This window comes from Grampus griseus, assembly GCF_964374135.1.
Source record: "Grampus griseus genome assembly, chromosome: 15".
NCBI classification, from domain to species: domain Eukaryota; kingdom Metazoa; phylum Chordata; class Mammalia; order Artiodactyla; family Delphinidae; genus Grampus; species Grampus griseus.
Genome location: NC_139009.1, coordinates 15754068 through 15777076, shown reverse-complemented (window position 1 = coordinate 15777076; position 23009 = coordinate 15754068).

Here is a 23009-nt window from a genome sequence, read left to right as displayed (position 1 = left end):
AAAGGAAAAAAGAAACACAGTATGTGATACATTTTAATTTGTCCCTTAATCCCTGGTCTTCTTTTGGCCCAGGCATCTTGAATCTTTGGTAATATGTTGACCATAGCTACTTCAAAACAATGTCACACCTACACCAGCAAGCCCCACCATTGTCCCAGGGAGGTCCAGATCACTCTCAGTACCCCATCCTTATAACCTCCCTCAACCTCATAACTGAGCAACAACAAGGAAGCCAGAAGACCCTAAGAGAGAGCAGCAGTGCATGGGAGGCTCGCGACACCGCTGAGAGATCTGGTCTTCCTGAAATGTCCTCTGCCCTTGGCTGCCCTGCTCCCACACTCCCCTAGACTTCCCCCTCCCCGTCTGACCTCGCCAGCTTCCTTCACAGGCTCACTGACATAGGTCTGTCTTGTGTGTTGTAATGATCTATTCTTGGACCTATTCTTAGAGCTCTCTTCTCACTTTGAGCCTCAGATCTACATGCCCACCTATCTCCGGCACACTGGCTCTCCCACAGACATCTCAGTTCATGTAAAAATAAATGTTTCCTCTTCATTTTCCACTCTCAAACAAAACAAGACAGAACAAAGACACTTCTCCTCCCCCTGGGTTCCCCATCTCTGGGAATGAAACCACTTTGGGCTCTTTGTGATTCAAGCCAGCCAACTCAGAGTCATCCTTGACTACGTCTCAATCCCTGCAACCAATTCATCACCAAGTCCTACTGATATTGCCTCCTAAATATCTCTCAAATCTGCCCCATTTCCTGCCATGCCCACTGCCATTGTTCAGTTCAGCAGCAGCATCTTTCACCTGGACAACTGAAACAGCTTCCTATCTAGCTACCCTGCCACCTTGTAATTGTTTTAAGTACAAACCAATTTCCACATTGCAGCCAGAGTGATATTTCTAAAATAAAAATTGGATCATGCCACTTCCCTATCCAACCCATCATTGACTCTCCATTGCTCTCCACATTAAATCCAGTAACACAGCATGGCATTCTCCTTCCCCTTCCTCCCATCAGATTCTGTGGCCCAGCCATGCTGAACCACTTGCTTCCTCAGCATGACTTTTGTCCTCTCTTAGTTTTACATACATTCCTCCCTCTACCTGTTCATTCCTATTTGATCTTCAAGTGTGAACATAGATAATTACATTTTCTGTAAAGATTTCCTGATTCTGCCTGGATTAGGGCAGTTATTCCTCCTCTGTGCTCTCACAGCAACCAGCCACCTGGTTACCCCAACTCCCCAGCTCTGGGAGTTCTCACCGTTTTAATTTCTGCTTGTGATCTGCTCTCAAACCCTTCCCTTTTTGCTGATAAATATTGAGTCCATGTTGCTTTGGGCTTACACCAAAGGCAAAAAACCCTTTGCTCACAAATCTACAACCTTAAACTCATCAAGATAAAGAGGTCAAGCGAAAATGATAATAGGTAAAAGGACAAATTAAAATGTCATCTGTGCATTAATGCTTATTTAGATTTAGAACATACGAGTATGGACCTTATTTCACATGGACAAAGGGGCAAATGATAAATCATAGGTAAGACTTTGAAATGGAGACAGATGTTAAACGCAACGCCCAAGGCATGTTATGTGATCCTTGTGCCACTAGGCTGGCCAGAGACTATGTCTGCTTGCTCACCACTGCAACCCAGTGAAATAGTTGTTGAAAGAATGGATTATAATTGTAAAAGCCACATCTAATTGGCAAAAATCAAACTGCAGAATCCATCGAGTTTGAAATATCTTTCCTCAATACCTCATTGATTATGTATATCTTTCGAAACAAGCAATTTCTGCATGAAGGGTGAACAGACGTAACTAAGGCATCTCTTACAGGTCCACCATGTGTCTGGGTTGAGCCTCGGCAGAGTTTAGAGCTGAATAAGGAACGGCTGCAGCCCAGCAGACGAGCACTAAATTGGTCCTCCCTGTAGGACCTTCACAAGCCTCATTTCCTTTCTGCAACTTGGTTTCCTTTCCTGTAAACCTGGGATCGTCATATGTACCTTGTGAGGTTGACATGAAAATTGAAGGAAAAAACATTTCTGAAATCGCATTTCTCATAACAGATGTTCATAAATATTAGTTTTATTATTTATTTTATAAAATATGACTCCTTTCCTTAGCTAGTTCAGCAGCTGGCAGGCGAGATAAGCACATACCTACATAGGCCAAAACGTAATGTGGGTGGGATCCGAGCCTCCAGGAAACGGAGTAGATGCTTTCACAGAGGGGGCTGTCCTGAGACTAGGAAACCGTGTGCAGCACTGCAGTGGGTGCCAGCCACCTGCCAGGTTCTCCCTTGCTCCTGTCCATCCCAGACTGAGTTGATGAGCTGCTCTCTGCTGGTGTTTCCAATTTGTTAGGCCAGAAGTATAATATATTCCATGTGAAACTAATGGAAGCCTTTCTAATGTCTCCACTTTTATTATATTAGTGAGTCTTCCTTTGAAATATAATATTATCTATAGCAATAAGGCCAAACTAAGATGTGAAATCATAAATAAAATTTGGTTCCCTGACTCTTCAGGCGATTTCTTTTGAAAAGTTTATTTCCTTAGCAATCTATTTTTCCTCCTACACCCTTCCCCGGTGCACTTCCCCGTCAGCTTCCCCTCCCATGCCAGACGCCTGGCCTTTAGAAGAATGCGAAGCACTCCCCTCACTCCGGACAACATGCGCCTCGTCTTCCATGTGAGTAAGGCAGTAGGCGGAAGAAAGAGCTTGTGCAAAGCCGCAGCCCCACCGCAGCAGGACAAGCTGCATGCCCTTGCCTTCTCTGATCCTTTACACTGAAATGTGCTCCCCATATCCACACACCACCTCTTCCCGGCCTCCACCTACCCCAGTCCATACCCTCCCTTTGCCTAAAGGATTTCTATTCAACTTACAAGACAGAATTTGTCACCTATTCTGAGAAACCGTCCCAAATCCCTTCTGAGCCATGTTATTCACTTTGGCCAGTCTTCACCAGCCTGTGGGTACAAACTAGTGCTATTCACAGTAATGGCTAATATTTTGTTTCCTCTTACCACCATCTACGTGATGTAGAAACTTGGCCTCCTGCCAAACACTCCCACCAAGATTTTCTGGGGGTGGGTTAGGGAGGGTGGGAGGGAGGGAGACGCAAGAGGGAAGAGATATGGGAACATATGTATAGCTGATTCACTTTGTTATAAAGCAGAAACTAACACACCATTGTAAAGCAATTATACTCCAAAAAAGATGTCAAAAAAAAAAAAAAGATTTTCTGGATGTTCCCCACGCAGCGTCTCACAGTGCTTCACGTATGCTCTTGAATAAGTCTGCCCCCAATGGGAATTCCATCTCCACCTCTATCGTGGGCAGCATTTCCATCTAGCTCCACTGCTTTTCCCCTGAAAACTATGGTCTCCCCAGGCCATGTCTTGCTCCTGTGGACCCAGGGCCTCCATCCTGCTCTGGGGACACGGCGGTCTCCACCAGGACTTATTCGCTCCTCCCCTCCCCCATATATCACTATTGTTCTATTTGAGCGATGTTTCCAAAGCGTAGTCCCAGGATCAGAGCTCTGCAGAACACCAAATGTACTCTATAGATTTCTTTTTTAACACTCGATTCCATAATTAAATAAACTGAGGGATTCTAAATTGTTGTTTTTCAATGTGTGGTCCTCTTAGACCATCAGTATCTGCATTACTTGACAGCTTCTTAAAAATGCACAAACTCAGCCCCAACCCGGACCCAAATTTTAACAATATCCCAGGTGAATCATACACACATTAAAGTCTGAGAAGCACTGCTCTGAATTAAACAAAATTAAGCATGTTTCCTATGAAAAGTCTCCAGAGCCTTTAATATGTTTGTATGCATTATAAACTAAAATAGGTATATAAAGTATGCACGGGTAGTGTTTTGCAGTACACATTTTGAAAAATCACGTATTGGAACTTCACTAAGCCCAAGTGTATAATAGTCTGGGACTGCTTGGGAGACAAGATCTTCTCTTTCACCCTGCTGGTTAGGTTCCATTAGTGGTATGTTGGTAAATGTTTAATAAACATCTATCTGGAGACAAAATAGCCCTATTTGCTTGCCAATTTCCATGGTGTACATACTCCCACCATGGCCAATTTCAAGCTACCATTCAGCTTGAGATATGTACAGTCAGCTCGTATGGCCCAGTAAGAGTTGGTTTGAGAACTCTATTGTTTAGGAAAACACTGTAACTGTACTGCTTGCACCCCAGTGATCCATGCATGCTTAAGCTGAGTCCAGTTGTACTTCTGTCCTCCACTCACCCTTCAGTGATAGATACCAGACTATACTCAGAATTATCCTTCCTACCATGACTAAGGTTTTCTTAGTAGGACCAACCTCATCGTGCATTTCCTCATCATCCTTCTCTCAGAATGAGCTCTCCCATGAGGTTCCTTATTCTTCCAACAGACAGATTTCTGTAGTACCAACCTCATCAATTTGACAGATATGGTCTGAAAGTTTGACTCAGGCTGAGAAACACACACAGAGTTGGAGCGCCCCCTGCACTTCCTTGGGCTTCATGACAGCACAACTGTGGTATACAGTGTTACGAGTTCCTTCAGGGCAGAGACTGTATGAACCAGCTTTATATCCTTGGTGCCCAGAAACAGGCACATGGTAGGTGCTTAAGTAGTGCTAGTAAACGCAAGACTGCATGTTCATGCTATAACCTGAACTCTCACCCTCCCTAACTCTAAATCTCACCCTCACATATACAGTATTTCTGCTCTAGGTCACCATGACCCTTTAAAGAAAACAGAGGTGATGCTTCCTCACTCCTGGCTACTTGAAGAGTGACTCAGACTTTTTCCCAGCAGGTTGTGCTGGGATCGAGCACATCCATGGGACAGACATGGTAAAAACAGAAAAGTTTTTTTCCCTTTTCATCACTACCAGTTTGGAAAAGACTTCTGATTCTGGCCTGCTCGATTCTTTTTTTTCTGAAACATTTAGTATCTCCCTCTCTGGGGGCTTTTTAAGTTGCCTTCACTGAAAAGTTTGCAAATAAAGCATTGTTCCTGGACAGAGAACCAAGGAGACAAAGGATAAGTTAAACAGGGAAAAACTTTGAAGGACTGGGATAGCTTCTATGAGGCAAATGATCTGTTTCCCAGCAGGGCTTCTTAAACTCAGTAAAGCCAGAGTGTTCCAAGGATCTGAGATCAACCAGAGAGTCTGGGGAGTCCTGGCCTATCTAGGAGGGCCACAGAAAAGCCAGTCTGCTGCAGTGACAGTGTGGGATCTCAGCAGCTGCTTCAACACCAGGACTCCTGATTCGTCTTCTGCATCTCTGAGGGCTCGGGCTTCTAGATGGAGCATTGAGGTAGACATGAGTTTCTCTGCCGAAAATAAGAATCTACGCATAAAGAACTTCCACCAGAGCCAGAAAATGATTAGATGGAGAGGGACAGGGGATCCCTGGCTATAATATTGTGTCACTAAAGATGAAGGGAGATGGTTTACCCTGCGGGCTTTATCTTCCATCCTCTAAGCCACACCCTCTCAACTTTGTGGGCCATAAGGAGTCCACTCCTAACTCCTCTTATAGCTGTCATATTTGCTGAGCCCCTACTACGGGCCAGACCCTCTGAGCTACACTGAGGTAAGTAAGAGTCAGTCTCATCTCATAGGGAGCTAGAGTGGGCATGGCCAGATTCACACACTAAGTCACAGGGTGGGTATAAAAATACAGACTTATGGACTCCCAGCCCAGGGTTCTTCCTTCACAAATCGCTCTTGGGAGCTGCCCTTTGTATAAGTGGTAATACTCCTCAGTTCTCTTTGCATGTACATCATTTTGGGTCTTCCATAGCCTCTCTTGTAGCCAAAATAGCTGTGAGTCAACTTACTAAATTTATTTGCTGCTTCCAGACTTTTATGAAACTAAAACTGGAATTACATTACCACCTTCTTTTTCACAAGAAGGGAACTTTCTCATTCATTCATTCAGCATATACATATTAAGTACCTACCATGTGCTCAGTACTATCCTAGGTACTTGGAAACAGTAGTACGAAAGAAAAAGGAATCGCTACCTCTTGATGTTTATACTGTAGCAAGTATAGATAGAAAGAGACAATAAACTTAATTTAAAAGTAGGTTGTATATAATGTCAAAAGGGGATAAGCACTATGGTTTTAACTTTTGTCACCTGCCCATCCCATCCAATTATCCAGCAATCTGCTTTCAAAGAACTTTTGTAAAATGCAAATCTCACCATGCTGCTCCTCTGATTAAAACCCTTCAATTGTTCCCACCATGCGTAGGATAAAGCCCATGACTCAGGTTCCTGTTTAACCCTCCAGCTGGGTCCTTACCACAGATCTCGTTTCCATTTAGCCTCCAAGTTTGCGATGCCCATAGACACATCATGCTGCTTTCATGTTTCAAAGGGTCTAGATGAAGAATCTGTCACCCATTCCTCTGGGTCTGCATTGTACTCTGTCCCTCATGGATCCTTTGTAATACTTAAAGAACTGTACCACCCAGACTCAACTCTCACTTCCCTATTAGCCCCTAAAAGGCATGGATGATAGTTTATATACCTAGGATCTGTACATATAGCATGTTCAATGCACATTGGTTAATTGGGAGAACTAACAAATGGATAGGGTGCCTAACTGGCTAGTCCATGATTCCAGGCACACTTATGGAAGGTCTTTAATTCCTGGCCAAGGAGGACTAGTAGGCATCTCACTTCATAGGCTCTGGGTATTATTTAGTTCCAAATATGGCCTGTAGGCCAAATCTGACCTAACACCTGTTTTTGTAAATTAAGTTTTATTAGAACACAGATCCTTTTATTCACCCTACAATAGCAGAGTGATGTAATTACAACAACAGAGGTCATATGGCCTGTGAACCATAAATATTTACTATACGAATCTTTACATACAAAGTTTGCTGACTTCAAATCCAGGCTATGCCAGACAGAGTAGGTTTGATCAAATTTCTAAAATGTACACAATTAGTATAACTTCTCCTCAGGTTAGTCCAGAAACAGGTACAAAGCAGGCCCATAATTACTGGTTGTTGGGCAAACGAATCACAGCACAGGCTGAAGGAGATCCATTAAAAGACCTGGTACTCTGTGCTGCTCTTTTCTAGGGAAGGCACTTTTTTTTCCCTTCTGTCAGGATATATGTGACTCTGTTTAATACCAGAGTTTGACACCTTAAAGAATATTCTTTAAGGGCATTGTAGTAATGGGCATAAAAGACACCCTGAACATTCTTCATTGTATCCAACATGTATTTATTGAGCATCTACTACACAGTAATTATCAGTATAATGATACTGTTGCCTATGCCAAGCTCAAAACTTTAAAAAGTACTCTTGCAGGTCAGGTTAGCCGAGAAGCAGACCCTGAGATGGAGGTTAGCATACAGGAAATATACTAGGCAATGCTCTCAGGGCCAATATCTGTGGGGGAAGGAAAGAGAGCAGATTTGGGGAAAGGGAAAAGTTGGGTTGCAGTGCAATCACAACAAAAGCCTCAGCTGGCCCCACAGGGAAATCTGCAGCCTGGAGGTTCTTTCAGAATTGCCCCAGTCAGGATGAGAGGGCTGGCCTTTATGCCTCTGCAAAGACCAGTCCTTGGAGGCACACTGCTTATGGGAAGGGGGATCTCTACAGTAGAGGGAAGTTCCTGGAAAGAGCTGACAGCTGAAGGCTAGAAGCTGTGGGAAATAAATCCTCAGTCCCGAGGGGAGGGTCTGGGCAACGCAATCCTGTGTTTACTACAGATTCCCTTCAAATGAGTTCTGAGATCAGCTCCTCCAGGCTTCTTGGGGGCCTTTATTCCTGGAGTAAACTTATAAAAGTAATGACAGTGGGACAAATTAAAGCCTCTGTTGCTGCAGCTGGTCTCCAGGTGCTACTAATCATCTCCCTCCTTTACTACACATCCTAGATGCCCTTTAGCCTCAGCTAGCACCTCGGCTATCTACCTGGCATGACCCAGACCCTCCTCTCTAAGGGGTCTGAGCTTCAGGTCACCATGCCTTTCTTAGAACATGGCTGCTATACAGGATTTGTATACAAACATACATTTACTATTAAAATTAGGCAAAGGGGTACCAAGTAGATCCAAATGCACAACATATTTTCCCTGTCCCTTCTGTGTAGCAGCAGCCCTACCTCCCTCCCCCTGATTCATCAAGTTCAAGTGCCCCTGACATGATGGTAGTTCCTCTCCTTGTCTGCTAATATTCTGGCACAGGGAGCAGAAAATGCCTGGGTAACAGCTGAAGCTCAATGTTCAACGGAACCCTTGTTAGGTCCCCCAGTGCAAGCTCATCTCCTCTGGGAATCAGGACCTCTAAACCTACAGGGCCCAGAGTTGTGAGAACGAGAGGTACTAATTCCCCCGAATAGTTTTCTGGAACTGACAGTGAGATGGGCCTTTCCTTCTCTTCTCTCTTGGTTCCCAGACCCATGTATTTTACCTACTGGAGGCAAAACATTCATTTGCCACTCTGACCTTACCCCATTACCAGAGTTTTACCCATGTCCCCTCTGAACGCTAAGCACCATGACCTGGCCTCTATGATTTGGGGATCTTTTCATCCTATTGCCATTAGTGAACCTAACTCTCTAAATTCTCCAACTGTCAGCCATTGTCTTTAGAGAGAGCTATCACTGAGTTCTGGGAGATGATGGTGCCCTTCTTTCTAGTATATCTCTTATTGCTTTGAGAAATGGAGCATACTCTGGGTCCTCCCACTAAATATAACCAGCTGGTGAGTTTCCTAGCCTTACCTGGTACTCTAGCATGCTCATTTTTCTGAGACTTTTTTTTTTTTTTTTTTTTGGTACACGGGCCTCTCACTGTTGTGGCCTCTCCCGCTGCGGAGCACAGGCTCTGGACACGCAGGCTCAGCGGCCATGGCTCACGGGCCCAGCCGCTCCGTGGCATGTGGGATCTTCCCGGACTGGGGCACGAACCCGTGTCCCCTGCATCGGCAGGCGGACTCTCAACCACTGCGCCACCAGGGAAGCCCTGAGACTTTTGATCTACCATCTGCCATAGAACTTCTGGCATTCTTACCTTACTTGATTTAAGCCATCATTTTCTCCATGCTTCTAAGAGCCATTCTAAGAGCCAATATGTTAGCACCATCTCTTGGGGGTCCTGCCAGTTTGTTAAATCCTGTATCACAGAAAAGTGCATCTATACCAATAAGTTCTCCCTCACCCAACTTTATGTTCCATCCCCCTTGAGTTAGCGCCTTCAGAATCCACTTGCATATGTATGCTACTTTCCGGTTCCTATGGGTGTATATTCATCCTAGATTTGGTTATAATCTCCATAGCCCCTCTGAACTTCCCTGTCCAGTTAATCCAGACTTTGGATGAAAGCATTAGATGAAGTCTGCCTCTATGTGGGGGATTGGCAACCTTGGGAGAGAGGGCTCTTTTCAGCCCAGGGCAATGCTGGAAAGAGCTAACAGCTGGAGACTTTCAAAACAGGACTCCCAACCTTGGGAGGAATAAGTTCTTCTGTAGCAAAGGGGGCTAGTTCTGAGTGGCACAATCCAATATCCACTGCAAGCGCTTTCCCAACACTCTCCTGTATGCCTGGATGAAAGTAAGACCTGTCTCCAGGAGGTTAATTCCTGGCAGCGAAGAGATCTAACAGGTATAAAACTTATAAAACTTCTTTAAGGGGAAATTTTACATCAGACTATTACAAGAGAAAGAGCCTTCAGGCTCCATTCTTACGTCATGATGAGGAAGCTAATGCTTGGAGGTCAGCTGACTTGCCCAAAACTCACAGATGGCGTGTGGCTGAGTCTAGACGTTGGACTGATCCTTGATCCTGCTCCAGAGACCTCCTCCCAGCAGTTCTTATCTTCAGTTTGCCCTTCTAGACCCTCCATGCAATTTCAGAGGTGATGTATAAACACTGAGATGAAGACTCCTGGGCTCCCAAATCTCCATCCAGTAAACTACTAATGCCAGGGGTGGGGAGTGATTAAGTCACCCATCAGCATGCTTCTCACCAATGGCAAAAGTACTGCATTCAAGTCTGACAGCTCAACCAGGTGTGTAAACGCTGGTCCCTGTTATGCAAAGTGTTGGCTGATTGTCCTACAGGGAGTAGCTTTCCAGTAAAAGTAGGAAGGAACTTGACCCTATCCAATCTCCTCACTTGACAGGGGCAAAGGACTTATCCTAAATCACACTGAGAGCTGAGGACAAAATCAGAACTGGAAAAGGTAAAGTTTTTTCCTCCTGTAATTAACCATAATAGCTGGAGGGAGCACATCTAACTTCTATCATAGGAGGTAGTAGGAACCAAAGAGTAAAGGTGACACACTAAAGCACAGCTGCAAATAGAACCCAAATGCTGTTTCCTGCGAGCTAAGAGCCCCTCTGCAGGGCAGACTAACAGTTGCTGGTGGTGTCCTACAAGATGGAAGGTGGAAAAGGAGAACAGATTACATTCAGTGCTCCCCACTGACCGTATCACAAGGGGTGTGTGCCTGTGTGTGACCACCAGCCGTCCAGAGCTGCTCTTTTCCCTGGGGCATTAGTCTCATTCTCTTGTATATAAGCCAGCTCCCGCCAGCCATCCACAGCAAAGTCCAGACTTCTTCATTTTATGTTTCCCAAGGATAGAAGCCTCCTTCAGGGTGACCCTGGGTACTTAGGTTTTGATTATTTTATTGGGTTGGCCCAAAAGTTCGTTCGCGTTTTCCAGGTGATGTTACGGTAAAACCCGAACGAACTTTTTGGCCAACTCAATACTTTAGAAACAGAAGTATGGCATGCTTGTAGGAAACCTCAGTACACAAATGGAGCTTACTGAATGGTGGGTCCCCAGAATGGGGTAAGATCTGAAACCAAAATCTTGATGAGAAACTTCGAGAAGGGAAGACCTGGGCCTGATGTGGGTCAAGGGTGCTGGTTTCGATTCTCTGAAGAGTAGTCATGGAGACCTGTCTCCAAAGAGCATGAGTTGGAGTTACAGGGAGGCAGCTCTCAGCTTCCTGATATCTAGAGCTATTTAGCAATGCCGAATGGCATAGTCTGTCCTTGGAAGTAAGTAGTGAGTTTGTCAACCCTTCAAATGTTCAGCAAACCACATGTCAGTGACACTATCAGTGGGGTTTCTAAATTGTGGGGAAGTCCTCAAGCGGTGGAGAGTAAGGTGCCTGCCAACAAGAGATTCCTCAATGCTGGCTGGCTTGGTGGAGAAGCAGAGCGCAGATAAGTGGCCCCCATAAATAATACAAGCTTGTCTAGACTCTAGCTATTATTAACAGAATATTCTCCTCAGTCTCTGATCTGTGACTGGCATCCTCCTGGGCAGCAATGAGCTGACAATCATCTGCGCCCCTACTAACACACCCCAGGAATTATGACTCCGACCCCCTTGCAACGTTGTGGCAGTGCCCTCACCGCCATACAACCCAGAAAGTGCCCCCCACACCCTGCCGAGTCACCAACGTTTCTCCAATTTTGGATGTGTTTGTCAATTTAACATGAATTTAAATGACCACTGTGTTCTCTGTTCTCTTTCATGATATGCTGTGACTTGAGCAAAATAAAACAGAGAAATCAGAGGTTATATTTTAAGAAAATGGTATGTCCAGGCTTCTGCTGCCAGTGTTCATCTGAGGCGCTAGATGTTTATGAAGAAAAGGGCTGATCACTTGGGGATATTCCAGAGTCTGGCAGTTTTGGGGGAGAGCGGATTCAACCAGGAACCCAAGCCATGCTCACTCCCACTTGTCACTTGCTGGGAAATTACTTCAGGAAAAAGAAAATGTCAGTCACTTCTAACATTAAAGTAATTCAAACAAAAAACTCATTAATTAAAGCACTGGGGAAAGATATGTTGCTGGCAGTTTGAAAACTGGGTTTAGGAAGGAGGGATAAAGAGAGAGAGAGGTGACCCACATCAGAGTTTGGCAGATGACTAAACCCCTGGTGGTTACAGAGGTCTCACTCCCATAGCCAGAGCCTTAGTGTGGAGAGTTGAGCTAAGCTACTCCATGGAGCTGCTGCCTCGGCATCCGTTTTGCTTGGCCAAGTGCGCTGCAGGAATCTTAAACTGACACTAGCCCCCTCATGCAAGCACGTGCCCTAGATAGCAGCCGCAGGATCACAAACAAATGTTAAGTTCCCAGTAGGACTTCCCCAGCAACCCTTGTGACCCACGGTCCCCCTGCCTCCCAGTGCCTGGCCTTGTCTGCCTTACTGAACCCCCATGGGGCTCACCAAAAGCTCACCCTTTTGGTTTGAATTGACCAATCCAGCCATAGCCCGGAATCCCAAAGCACTCCACCCACAGACCCTAATAAAGGTACGTGGCCCAGGCCCTGCTTCTCTGCCTGTCTGCACTCTGCCTTGACCTCCCCATGTGGCCCCTCGAGGCATACCGGGTACTTCCGCCAGAACCCGTGAGTAATAACCTTCCCTATTTCATTTTCTCTTGTGGTCTGTTGCTGAACTGTGGCTCAGCATCCAGTACCTTGTGCTCTATTTAACGAATGTTAATTTAACAAAGTCATAACCCTTGGGCCAGGAGCTGGAAGTGAATGCTGTTAGGACCCAGAGTCACCTGCAGCTCAGGGTTCCTGGGCCCAGAAGACAAGAAGCATCTGCCACCCAGCCCAGCACCCAGTCTGGCAGTTTTATAGAAATATGGCTGTTTCTTAGAGTCATAAAATACTATGTGTAGGACCCTAAGAAGCTGAGAGCAATTCCCTCATCTGACAAATAAGGAAACTGCTTGGGGTGGTGTGACATCTTGTCAGGATTCCTAAGGGAGTAATTGGCAGAACACGACTGGATCCCATTCTATCTGACCCGAAGTCCGTGTGTTGAATCCGTCATACCACAGCATCTGTCTAAGTGCCGCTCTGGGTAAAGCTGACAATTTAGACAGCGTTCTAAGGTAAGGCCAGAATTATAGGTATCTGTCACCAGCGTGGCTCCCCTTCTGTGACCCTCTCCCACACACAGGACCGGAAGGGCCTGCTCTGCCTCCCGCAGCCTCCTTGCTCCCTGCAGCTCCACCCCGGCCAGCTCTTCCATGAAGGACTGGTCATTATCCCTCTCCAGTTTTCATCCAAGCACATTTCTTAAAGGGAACGAACCTGAGCCAGGTGATTCTAATAGTTCTCACTAAGGTGGGTGCCTTACTGAGCTTAAGCTTTCCCAAAACTTGTTAATGCAAATGCATCTCTGTGGCTAAAACACAGAGCTCCTTTTGAACAAGGGCACTTGCCCTGTGGCCCTTGTCAATTCCCACAATACTCCCAAGTGGCAGCGCTTCAGGGTGTGACCCTTCTAGATGGCCCTTCCACAGTGCAGAGCATCTCTGCCAAGACAAATGCCACCAAAAGGAAATGTGACAAAGAAAGGGGCCCTTGAAAGCCGGCTTCTGCCAACACCAGCACTGCCAGGGTGGAGCCAGGAGCCAATGAGGAGGAGTAATAGACTCTCCCTCCCATGAGGTAACTACACAGCCGTCACATCTAGGAAAAGGAAAATGTCATGACTGCCCTTGGGAGAGTGTAATGACCCAAATCATGGCCTGTCAGATGAGGCAGCACCCGCCCCAGGAGGGCCCCTGTGGCAAGCACGGCTCACAGAGCAGGTGGGAAAGAGAAATGTGCTCGGGGCAGCCTGGGTGAGTGGGGACGTGGGCTTCGGACTTCTGCTTTCACCCTCCGAGGCTGCTCCCCTGGGCCTCCCGCGTTCCCCAGCAGCGGGCATCAGAGCAGCCTGGGCTGGATGGGGGAGGGGCAGAAGCAGGCACATACACAAGGTACCCTTCAAACAAGGCCAGGTATCCAGTAGCCAATCTCTTGACCAGAATCCTTAAAGACTTCTTTTGTTTTGGTTTGGTTTTTTACAGATTTTTAATTTTGCTGATTTTTTATGAAGGGTGAAATCATATACAATCCCTGCTGCCTGAAGTGATGAGGGGTAGACATGGTGAAAATCACACACACACTAAGGTCAAATAGGGCTGAGTCTCAGACCCAATTTTATTACTGGGCCAACACAGGCAGGGCATTTTCCTCTCTGAGCCTCATTTTTCTCTTAATAGGACTTCATACAATGGCTCTGAGGACTGGACATTCAATCAAATAGTATTTATCGAGCATCCATTCTGTGACGGATATACTCTAATGAGTAAATATTAGTAATGGTTGTAGTAGTAATAGCAGTAGCTGTTACTGCAGTTGTAGAAATTGTATAAGAGTAGCAGGAGTAAGAATTTATTGAGTGTCAGACACAGTTGCGAGAACTTTACATTATTAACTCATTTCAGACCCCTAACTAGGGGAGGCCTTAATGGTAGACCACTTTTCATAGTTGAATAAATTCACAAGATAAGTAACTTATCCAACAGCCATAACCAATGTCTTCAAATAACTTATATTCTATGGGATTAAGAGATGATAAGCAGATCATTACAAACCTATACCAGATTAAAATTTAGAAAATAGCAGGAAAGAGGTCTATTTAGAGCAAGCGGTCACGAATGACACTGAAGCTAGGCCTGAGAGATGAGAAATCACCAACCATGAGAGAAGCATGGAATAAAGTCAGGAAGCACTTAACACACTGTCTAATGCATAGCAGTTGCTTAATAAATGCTTGTCTCCCCTCCATTATTAATTCCCTGTTAAAGAAACTTGACATGAATATCCACTAAAATGTTTAAAATCATAGTGAAGACAACCATATTCCTAAGATTGAAAAAAGTGACTAAAATCAGAGTAGACTTGACCTCTGAGCCAGGAAGCCTACATGAACATGTAAGACCAAAGGCTACTGCAATCCCAGGAAAACTAGAGAATATCCTGTCCCTCACCCAAAGGGAAGGACCCGCCAAAAAGCCTGATCTGGAACTATGACAGGAAAGCATGTAGAATGTGATGGCATCAACCATCCATGAGACACTTGAGAATAATAAACCAATGAACTTGGCTAATGACACTCCTTTAAGAAACTTAGACAGTTGTTCTACAACCAGTTAGGGCTCTTAACTCTTTATAACAATTTTGATGGATGGATGGATGGATGGGTAGATGCATGGCCTATCTCTATGACATCTCTCAGTGACTTATTCCAATCATCACCTTCCTATTATGGAACAACCAATTCATCCTTACAGTAGCTGGGCTTAGAGTTTAATCAATATATTTCCCAGCACTCAGACAGGGGACCTATTAGGCTTGTAATGGAAGCTGTACTTTCAGACAAGCTATTTGTGGCAAAATGAGTGCTCAATACGTTTTGAAGCTCCTTGATAATCCATCTAGTGCATCTTCTATATTCTGTGAAAGCCCTGGGAAATACTTCAGGAGACAAGGAAAAAGCTAAGATGGTTACAAGTTACATCAAGGGCGGACCCACTTTTATAGATTTTATATGTTGGGGTGCTGCCTAAGAATTTATTTGAACTAAGTTATGTGTTGCTAAATCAGGGATTGAATGTAAGTTAACATGGAGATTCTTCTTCTTAATGTAGACCTGTAGAAAGTGGGTGACAATAAATCTATATTAAGGGAACTCTGAAAAGCTTGGCTGTTTTAAGAATTTCACAATAAATTGATAAGAAATATCATCATAAGCATATGATTCCAGTAAGTAAAGAGTTTTAGAATATCTTAAAAACAAGCCAGTAATTTAAAATATTTCCCCTGCAATCTTGTTTACTCACTGGGGCTAAGTCACTTTGAATTCCATTAGCACTTCTTTTCTCTTTAATAAAATGAAAAGGTTTATGAAGAAAAGACCTAAGAGTTTTAGAGAACAAACAGTTCAATGTGAGCTGTCTGTCTGATGTATGGACTGGAAAATTGGATGGGTCATGGGCTGAATTAGTAGAGGTATATATTTCAAGTTAAAGGAGGTGAGGTCACTATACCAGTAGCTACATTTTAAGAATATTCATAACCTAGAACATTCCTAAAAAAGTAAGCAAAATATTAAAGAATATAAACACTGCAATATATAAGAATACGGTGATGGACCTAGAAATATGGGGACTATAAAGGAGAAGATTTAGAGAGAAATGTGACGATTGTCTTTATATATTAAAATTTGTTCTTTGCTTGAAGTGAGCAGCCCAAGGAATGAGGGGTGAAAATGAGAAGGAATAAAAATTCAGATATAAAATTCCTTTCCACTAAGGGAATCATGTGGCCTTCCTTTCCCAAAAGAGTTTGGGCAAAAGACAGTAAAGAAAATTTTAGGCACGATGCAGAAAATCATGGCAATGGGTAAAGACTAAACTACCAAGCAGACCTCCAGCATGCTACTGTGAGTTCATTGTTGGGCTTGTTCATAAGAATACTTCAGAGAGCTTGTTTAAAAAACAGGGAACCTAAGTGGGGCAAGTAATGTGGGCCCTCATGCTAAGGCGAGCGTGCATGATCAGACAGGAAACAACTGAGGTTAAGTAGAGAGAAGAGGTATTGGCACAAGGGAGAATGATGAGGATGCAGGTGGAGACAGCCCAGTGTTGGAGTCTAAATGGGGCAAAGAGGATACCTGAGCAGGGGGAAACAGGGGCAGTGGCAGCCCCATGTGGAGTGTCAGGGCCCAAGCAGGGTGAGGAGCTGAGCAAGAGGTAATAATGGCAGTCTGGCCTCTGTTGTTAGAGCCCAAACAGGGGGAGGAAAGCTTCTGCACAGTCTGGCAAGGGGTATGGAAGCCTAGCTGGGTGGAAAAAGTGTTTGTCAAGGGCAGAGGGGCAGTGATGGCAGCTCAGAATGGAATGTAGGAGCACAGTAAGAAGGGTATCAATGCAGGAGAATGGCGACGGTAGCAGCCTGGGTGTGTGTTGAAACCCCAGAGAGGCAGGAGGAGCTTCTGCAGTGGGGGAAAGAATGGGAGAATGGTGCTAGTGACAGGATATTGGTTGCATCCTGGAAGAATTTTTCAAATAAGTAAGTATATGGAGGATCACAGGAAGAGTAAACTTTTCATAGTTGGGGAAAGAAATTACAAATATGGAAAAAAATATATACGTAACCTAGAAGTGTCCAATTTTAATTGTAGTTTGGAGTACGAATTCATGGTTTTCAGTATATAGATATATTGAATCAGATAGATAAATTAGTATACATGTGTATATATACATGCATATATTCCCTAGCTCTGCCCACTGAGAGCTGGCAGCAGCGACACCCAATAACAATGAACACACCTAGCACTGAGATTTTGGTATCTAAACACCATCCTCCACTAAAAGAAACCAGAACTCCTTGGAGAAATAGCTGAATCTAGGGCTGGGGCAGAGGAAGAACAAGATGAGACTGGAGCATCTTTTTGTGCCAGAAAATAATGAGATGCTCAGTGAATAATGGGAACATGTCAAAAGGGCACCAGAGCCAGCTCAAAGGGGCTCCTTCTGCCCAAACCTGAGACAATTTAAGTATCAAAATAAAGAATACCACATTATAACCTAATGAATAAAATAGGAACTTCATGAGTCCATCCTGATATAGGTAAACTAATGAAGAGAAATTTTTTTTACAATGGAATGACAACTGATAAACATAGTAAAAATGATGGAATTCAAAACTCACCATATAGCAACCATTATAGCATTAATTAATTCAGCCAAGAAACATCAATGGACACTAAAACTAAAGTGCAAAAGTTTCATGAGGCTTTTGATAGCTTCAAAGTACCTCACCTCAAAATACTTATTGATTATAAAGGGAAGAAAAGTAATTTTCTGGTGGAAAAGCTTGGCAGCCATGACCTTAGTCAAAGGTGATAGTTAATATCACCAGTCGTAGGACAAATTGAAATCATGTGCCGTCTGATAAAATGGAATGAGAAGAACACAGCATCACTTATGTGATATTTCTGGAGGAAAAATTGGCAACCTGAATCTAATCATGGAGAAACTTCAGACAAATCCACACTAAGGGACATTCTACAAAGTAACTGGCCTGTGGTCTACAAAAGTGTCGAGGTCACGAAAATTAAGGAAAGCCTGAAGAGTTGTTCCAGATGGAAGGAGACTAAAAGAGACATGACAAACTAACACAGCATTGTAAATCAACTATACTCCAACGAAAATTTTTAAAAAAGAGAGAGAGACATGACAGCTAAATGCATCCTGTATTGGATGCTTTTCCCATAAAGGATGTTATAGTAAGAATTGGCAAAGCTCAAAAGGTGTCAAACAATTAGATATTAGTAATAAATCAGTGTTAACTTCTTTATTTTGATGGTTGCATTGTTGTTACAGAGAATGTCATCAACTGAAGGAAATATACACTACAGTTTTCTCGGAATGATGGGGCTGTATGTCAGCAATTTATTCTCAAATAATCCAGTGTGTACACCAGGGGAAGGGTGTTTTTTAATATTCTTGAAACTGTTTTGTAACTTTGAAATTATTTCAAAATTAATAAATAGAAATTCTTGGACTAATTATAGACCTACCAAAGAATTTGAATTTACGGAAGTGAGGCACAAGGAAACGTACGTTCAAAGGTATCTATGTCATTTATTGCCAGGTTTGGAAACTCCTGAACTATACCAGTGCTTATCAAACTTTAGTGTCTATACAAATCACCTGGGGACCTTGTAAAATTCAGATTCTAACTCAGTTGTTTTGGACTGGGATCAGAGACTCTGCATTTCTAACAATCTCCCAGGTGGTACTAATGCTGCCGGACCACAGATGAACTTTGAGTGAAGAAGCAGGTGATATTTGAAAGCATATTGCACCTGGAAATCTATGAGAATAGGATTCTTCTTCCAGCCTTCAAACTATTTGTGGCAGTAGAATTCATAAATGTGAATGTACTTTCATGAGCGGCCTGTGAGATAAATTGGCAATGGACTTCGTATCTGTAGATGATCTTGCATGATCTAACAAAAGAATAATCTTGCCCCTAGAGAACATTCTGTCAGGCTCTGAACATGTTTCAGAACGTAACAAGAAGAAGCTTTATTTTTTTTTTTGCCAACATGACCAAAATCTAGGCAATGAATTCATCAGAAGTCTAGAGATGCATTGAAGAAATATGAAAAGTTCTTTGGATAATGTCCCACTATCTCTTATATCATCATTTACTTGCAGTTGAAACTGAATTTAAAATTTAAAAATTTTTCTTTTCCTCAGAGCAAAGGGGAAGAAAGGCTTAGGAGTCCATGCCAAAGATGATTGTCTTAGCTACTTGATGGATATTCAGTTCTTCCTTACATCTATATCAAATCCTAATAAACTGATCCCTTTACCATCTTTGTGTGGAATAATAATTATTTTTATTAACTGCCAGTATGTGCCTAGCCACGGACTAGGGCTATTACTTGGGTTTCATTTTTTTTATATTTTTTATTAAAAAATAGGTAATTTATGTCATGACCTGCCCGTGTATCATGCCAGGTTCACAATTTTATGCTTTTTCTACATACAGATGTGTCCATAAAATAACATATAGTAGTGTTTAAGTATGTTTTAAAGATGTACTTAAATGCTATCATAGTGTACCTATCCTTTTGCAGCTGTTGTTCTCACTCAAAATTAAGGTTTTGAGCTCTCTAAAGACGGACAGGCAGATAGATAGATGGAGTATTTCATTCTATGAAAACTCTACATTTGATTTATGAACCATTAATTTGCCTTCGGTTTTTCACTACTCAAGCAATGCTGTAATAAGCATCTTTATGTATGCTTCCTACTTCACATGTGCAAGAGCTTCGCTGGGTACGTAACCAGAAGCCAAATTGTGAGTTCATAAGGTATGTGAATTGTCAAATGTACTAGAAAATGTCAACTGTCTCTCCAAAGTGTTTCTACCATTTACACTCCCCCTGGCAGTATAGGGGAGTCCTCATAGCCCTACATACATGCCAACACTTGGAATTTGCACCTTTTAAAAAATTACTGGCTGATCTATTGATTATAAAGAGGTACTCTGTTGTTTTAATTTATATTTATCTGATCTCTAGCACGATTATTTATCTTTCCCTATTTAGGTTTCCTCTTTTATGCACTGGCGGCTTTCATCCTTTGCCCATGTTTATTAGGTTTTTGTCTTTTGCTTAGTTACTTGTAGAATTGCTTTTAGTACATTCTAGACTGTCAGTTACATGTGTGGCATACATCTTCTCCTAACCTGTCATTTCACATTTAGGTTGTTCATGGCATCTGGTCATGTAGGAGTTATCAATTTTGAGTCAAATATATCAACATTTCCTTGTGTAACTGTGTATGTGGGATTTTGCTTAAGAAATCATTTTCTTCCCCTAAGGTCACCGAGATGTTCATATAAATATCTTCTAAGAATTTTAAAGTCATCTTTTACACAAGTAGCCTTTAATCTACTTGAAATGTATTTTGTTTATGAGATAGAAATGCAATTTATTTTTATTTTCATATGGAAAGCCAATTGTTCCAACCCCAGACCATCCTTCCCCACTGATTTGTAAGGACTCCTGTGTCATCCACCGAACTCTTATACAAGCTTCAGTCTGTTTCTGGACTCTCCATTCTGTTCCAGTCATCTATTTGCTCTTCCCTCTGCCAGTGCTACTGTTTTAATTATTACAGCTTTACAAAATGTTTAACATTTGGTAGTGTGAGTCCCATCAACAGCTTCTTTTATCAGTCTGCACATGATTTTGGGTTTTTTAAAATTTCTTTTGTTATCTATGCATGGTTAATTTTAATGCATGTTCTGTATATCTTGAAAAGAATGCATATTCTCTAGGTCTGTCTATGGTATCTATGAAATCAAGCTTGACATTCATGTTATTTTAATCTTCTAAATCTGTTCTAAATTTTTATTTCCTTTATATGATTGAAAGGTATGTTGATAAGTACCTGTAACTGTCGTCTATTTACTTCTCAGTGATATTCCCTCCTAATAATGAAATGTCCCTCTTTATGACTCTTTATGATTTCTATCTGAAATCCTTTTTTCTCAAAACTAACTTTGTTTTTCTTTACTTTTTAAGTATTTTGTTCTTATTCTATCAAATCAATCAAGTTTTTGTTATCCCACTTTTTAAATCCTACTGACTTGGAAGTTATTTTTTGTACTTCTACTCAAGTTTCTACACTATTTTGAAAACTCATCAAAATATCCACTATCATCACTTTTTCTAGTTAACATGTATGTATTAACTCATCAACATGTAACCAACTGAATGTAAAGGTCTCAGTACCTCTCTCTCTCTCTCCTGCTCACCACCACCTCTCTCTCTACTGCTTTACCACAGAACAGATGCATTCTGTTCTATTTCTGCTCCCAGTTGGAGGTCTGCAGGTTAAGAACCCATGACCACAGGTATCTCACTCTCTTCCCCACTAAAGCAGCTTGACAGATGTGAGGCAGGAAATCCAGATAAAAGCATCTATTTGTTATGTCCAGCCTCTCCATGATGTGGGTAGATGCAAAGTCTAGACTTGGAGGGAAATACTAGAAGTAACTGTCTATCTAATCCACATTCTTACATTCTGATTTATGATTAATAAAGTTATCATTTTAATCTCAAGCTCTCTGATTCGTTCATCTATTTTCTTAATTGGTTCTAAACTCAGACAAAGAAAAAAAGTAAAATATTAAGCCTGACCTCTGACCTCTGGCCTGGGCAAAGTAACAAAGACAGCAAAATTCTGTCTGTTCATTGGGATCTCCATAACACAGGACACATTTCCTAACTAGGGCACTGGAACTCCAAGATCCACTTTGGGTGAGAACGAAAGCAAAAAGAGAAGTTAAAGGGAATAGAACAGAGGCAAGGATGACATCAAAAGACAGGTTCATTTTGTCCCTGGCACTGGATTTTGATGCTGAGAAACTCAGCTCTACAGGAGCCCAAGGTTCTCAGCTAAGTAATTGCTTTATGTTTAGCTCAAATTAAGTTCTTTCTGTTTTGTGGGTGGGGAGGAGAACTGATGATTTCTTCCTGGAGATGTTCCTGACTCACCAGGAGAACACAACTGCAATGGTTCCTGCCCCACTGACTGGAGTGGAAAACACACTTTGGTTCCCACAGCAGGGACACCCCAGGACTCTGCTGCACTGTCACTAATACTGTGGTCTTTCCAGCCAAGACAGTGGAAGTAAAAGCAAGATAACCAGCCGTTCTGGAGTCAGGACCATGCCAACCAGCTTCTAGCCTCCAGACGGCTTGACTCTGGCCTCAGCTCTGCAGCAACTCTCCATAATTCCCCGCTCACCACACAGGCACTGAGGCAGGAGGGTACGCGGGCAAGCTTCACAGAAAGCTAACGTTTGAGAAGGGTACAGGGTAGCAAGGAAACTGGTCAGGCACAGGAAGGCAAAAAGGCACAAAGGACGTTCAGTGACCACTGAAGTAACATCTCTGTCCAGAGTAGACATTTTGAATATGGAAGAATTGCACGATCAGCTTGACAATATATTTAGAAGCCCTCTGCTTCTGTGTGCTCAGAATAGCATACTATTATTTATTACTTCACAAATAGTCAAATTGCATAATCCTCCTAGCTCTCACCAGTCTGTGCTGTTTAAGTTTGAACAAACTGTGTCCACTACAAAAAGTCTTAGGTAAAGAGGAAGTTTGTTTTCGAGGAGTGTATTCAAATATTTTTAAAATGCAGAAAGCACGTGTACAGTTTCCTTCTGTAGCTGTGTGTTCATTCTTAGTATCTGTAAAGAACTTATTCATGATACACCTTCTAGAATTGACAGTAGTAATAGAGCAGGTTTGTATTTGATTTCACTTGGTCACTGCAAAGAGTCTTGTACACCATTGTTAATGTGCTATAGCATTTTATGCAAAATAGCGCTGCAGAGAAGGCAGGGAGGGCTTTCTCATGTCCTCCAAGGGGAGCCTCGGCCTAGACCAGAGGAGCTCTAGGCACAGGGGGGAAAACTAAGCAAACGCCCATGTGTGAGATGAGTCGATTTTATGTGAAATGGCTGTGTGGAGAGTCCCATCAGCTCCCTTGCAAATGGACAAGTCATAAATCTGCCTAATGACTTGGAA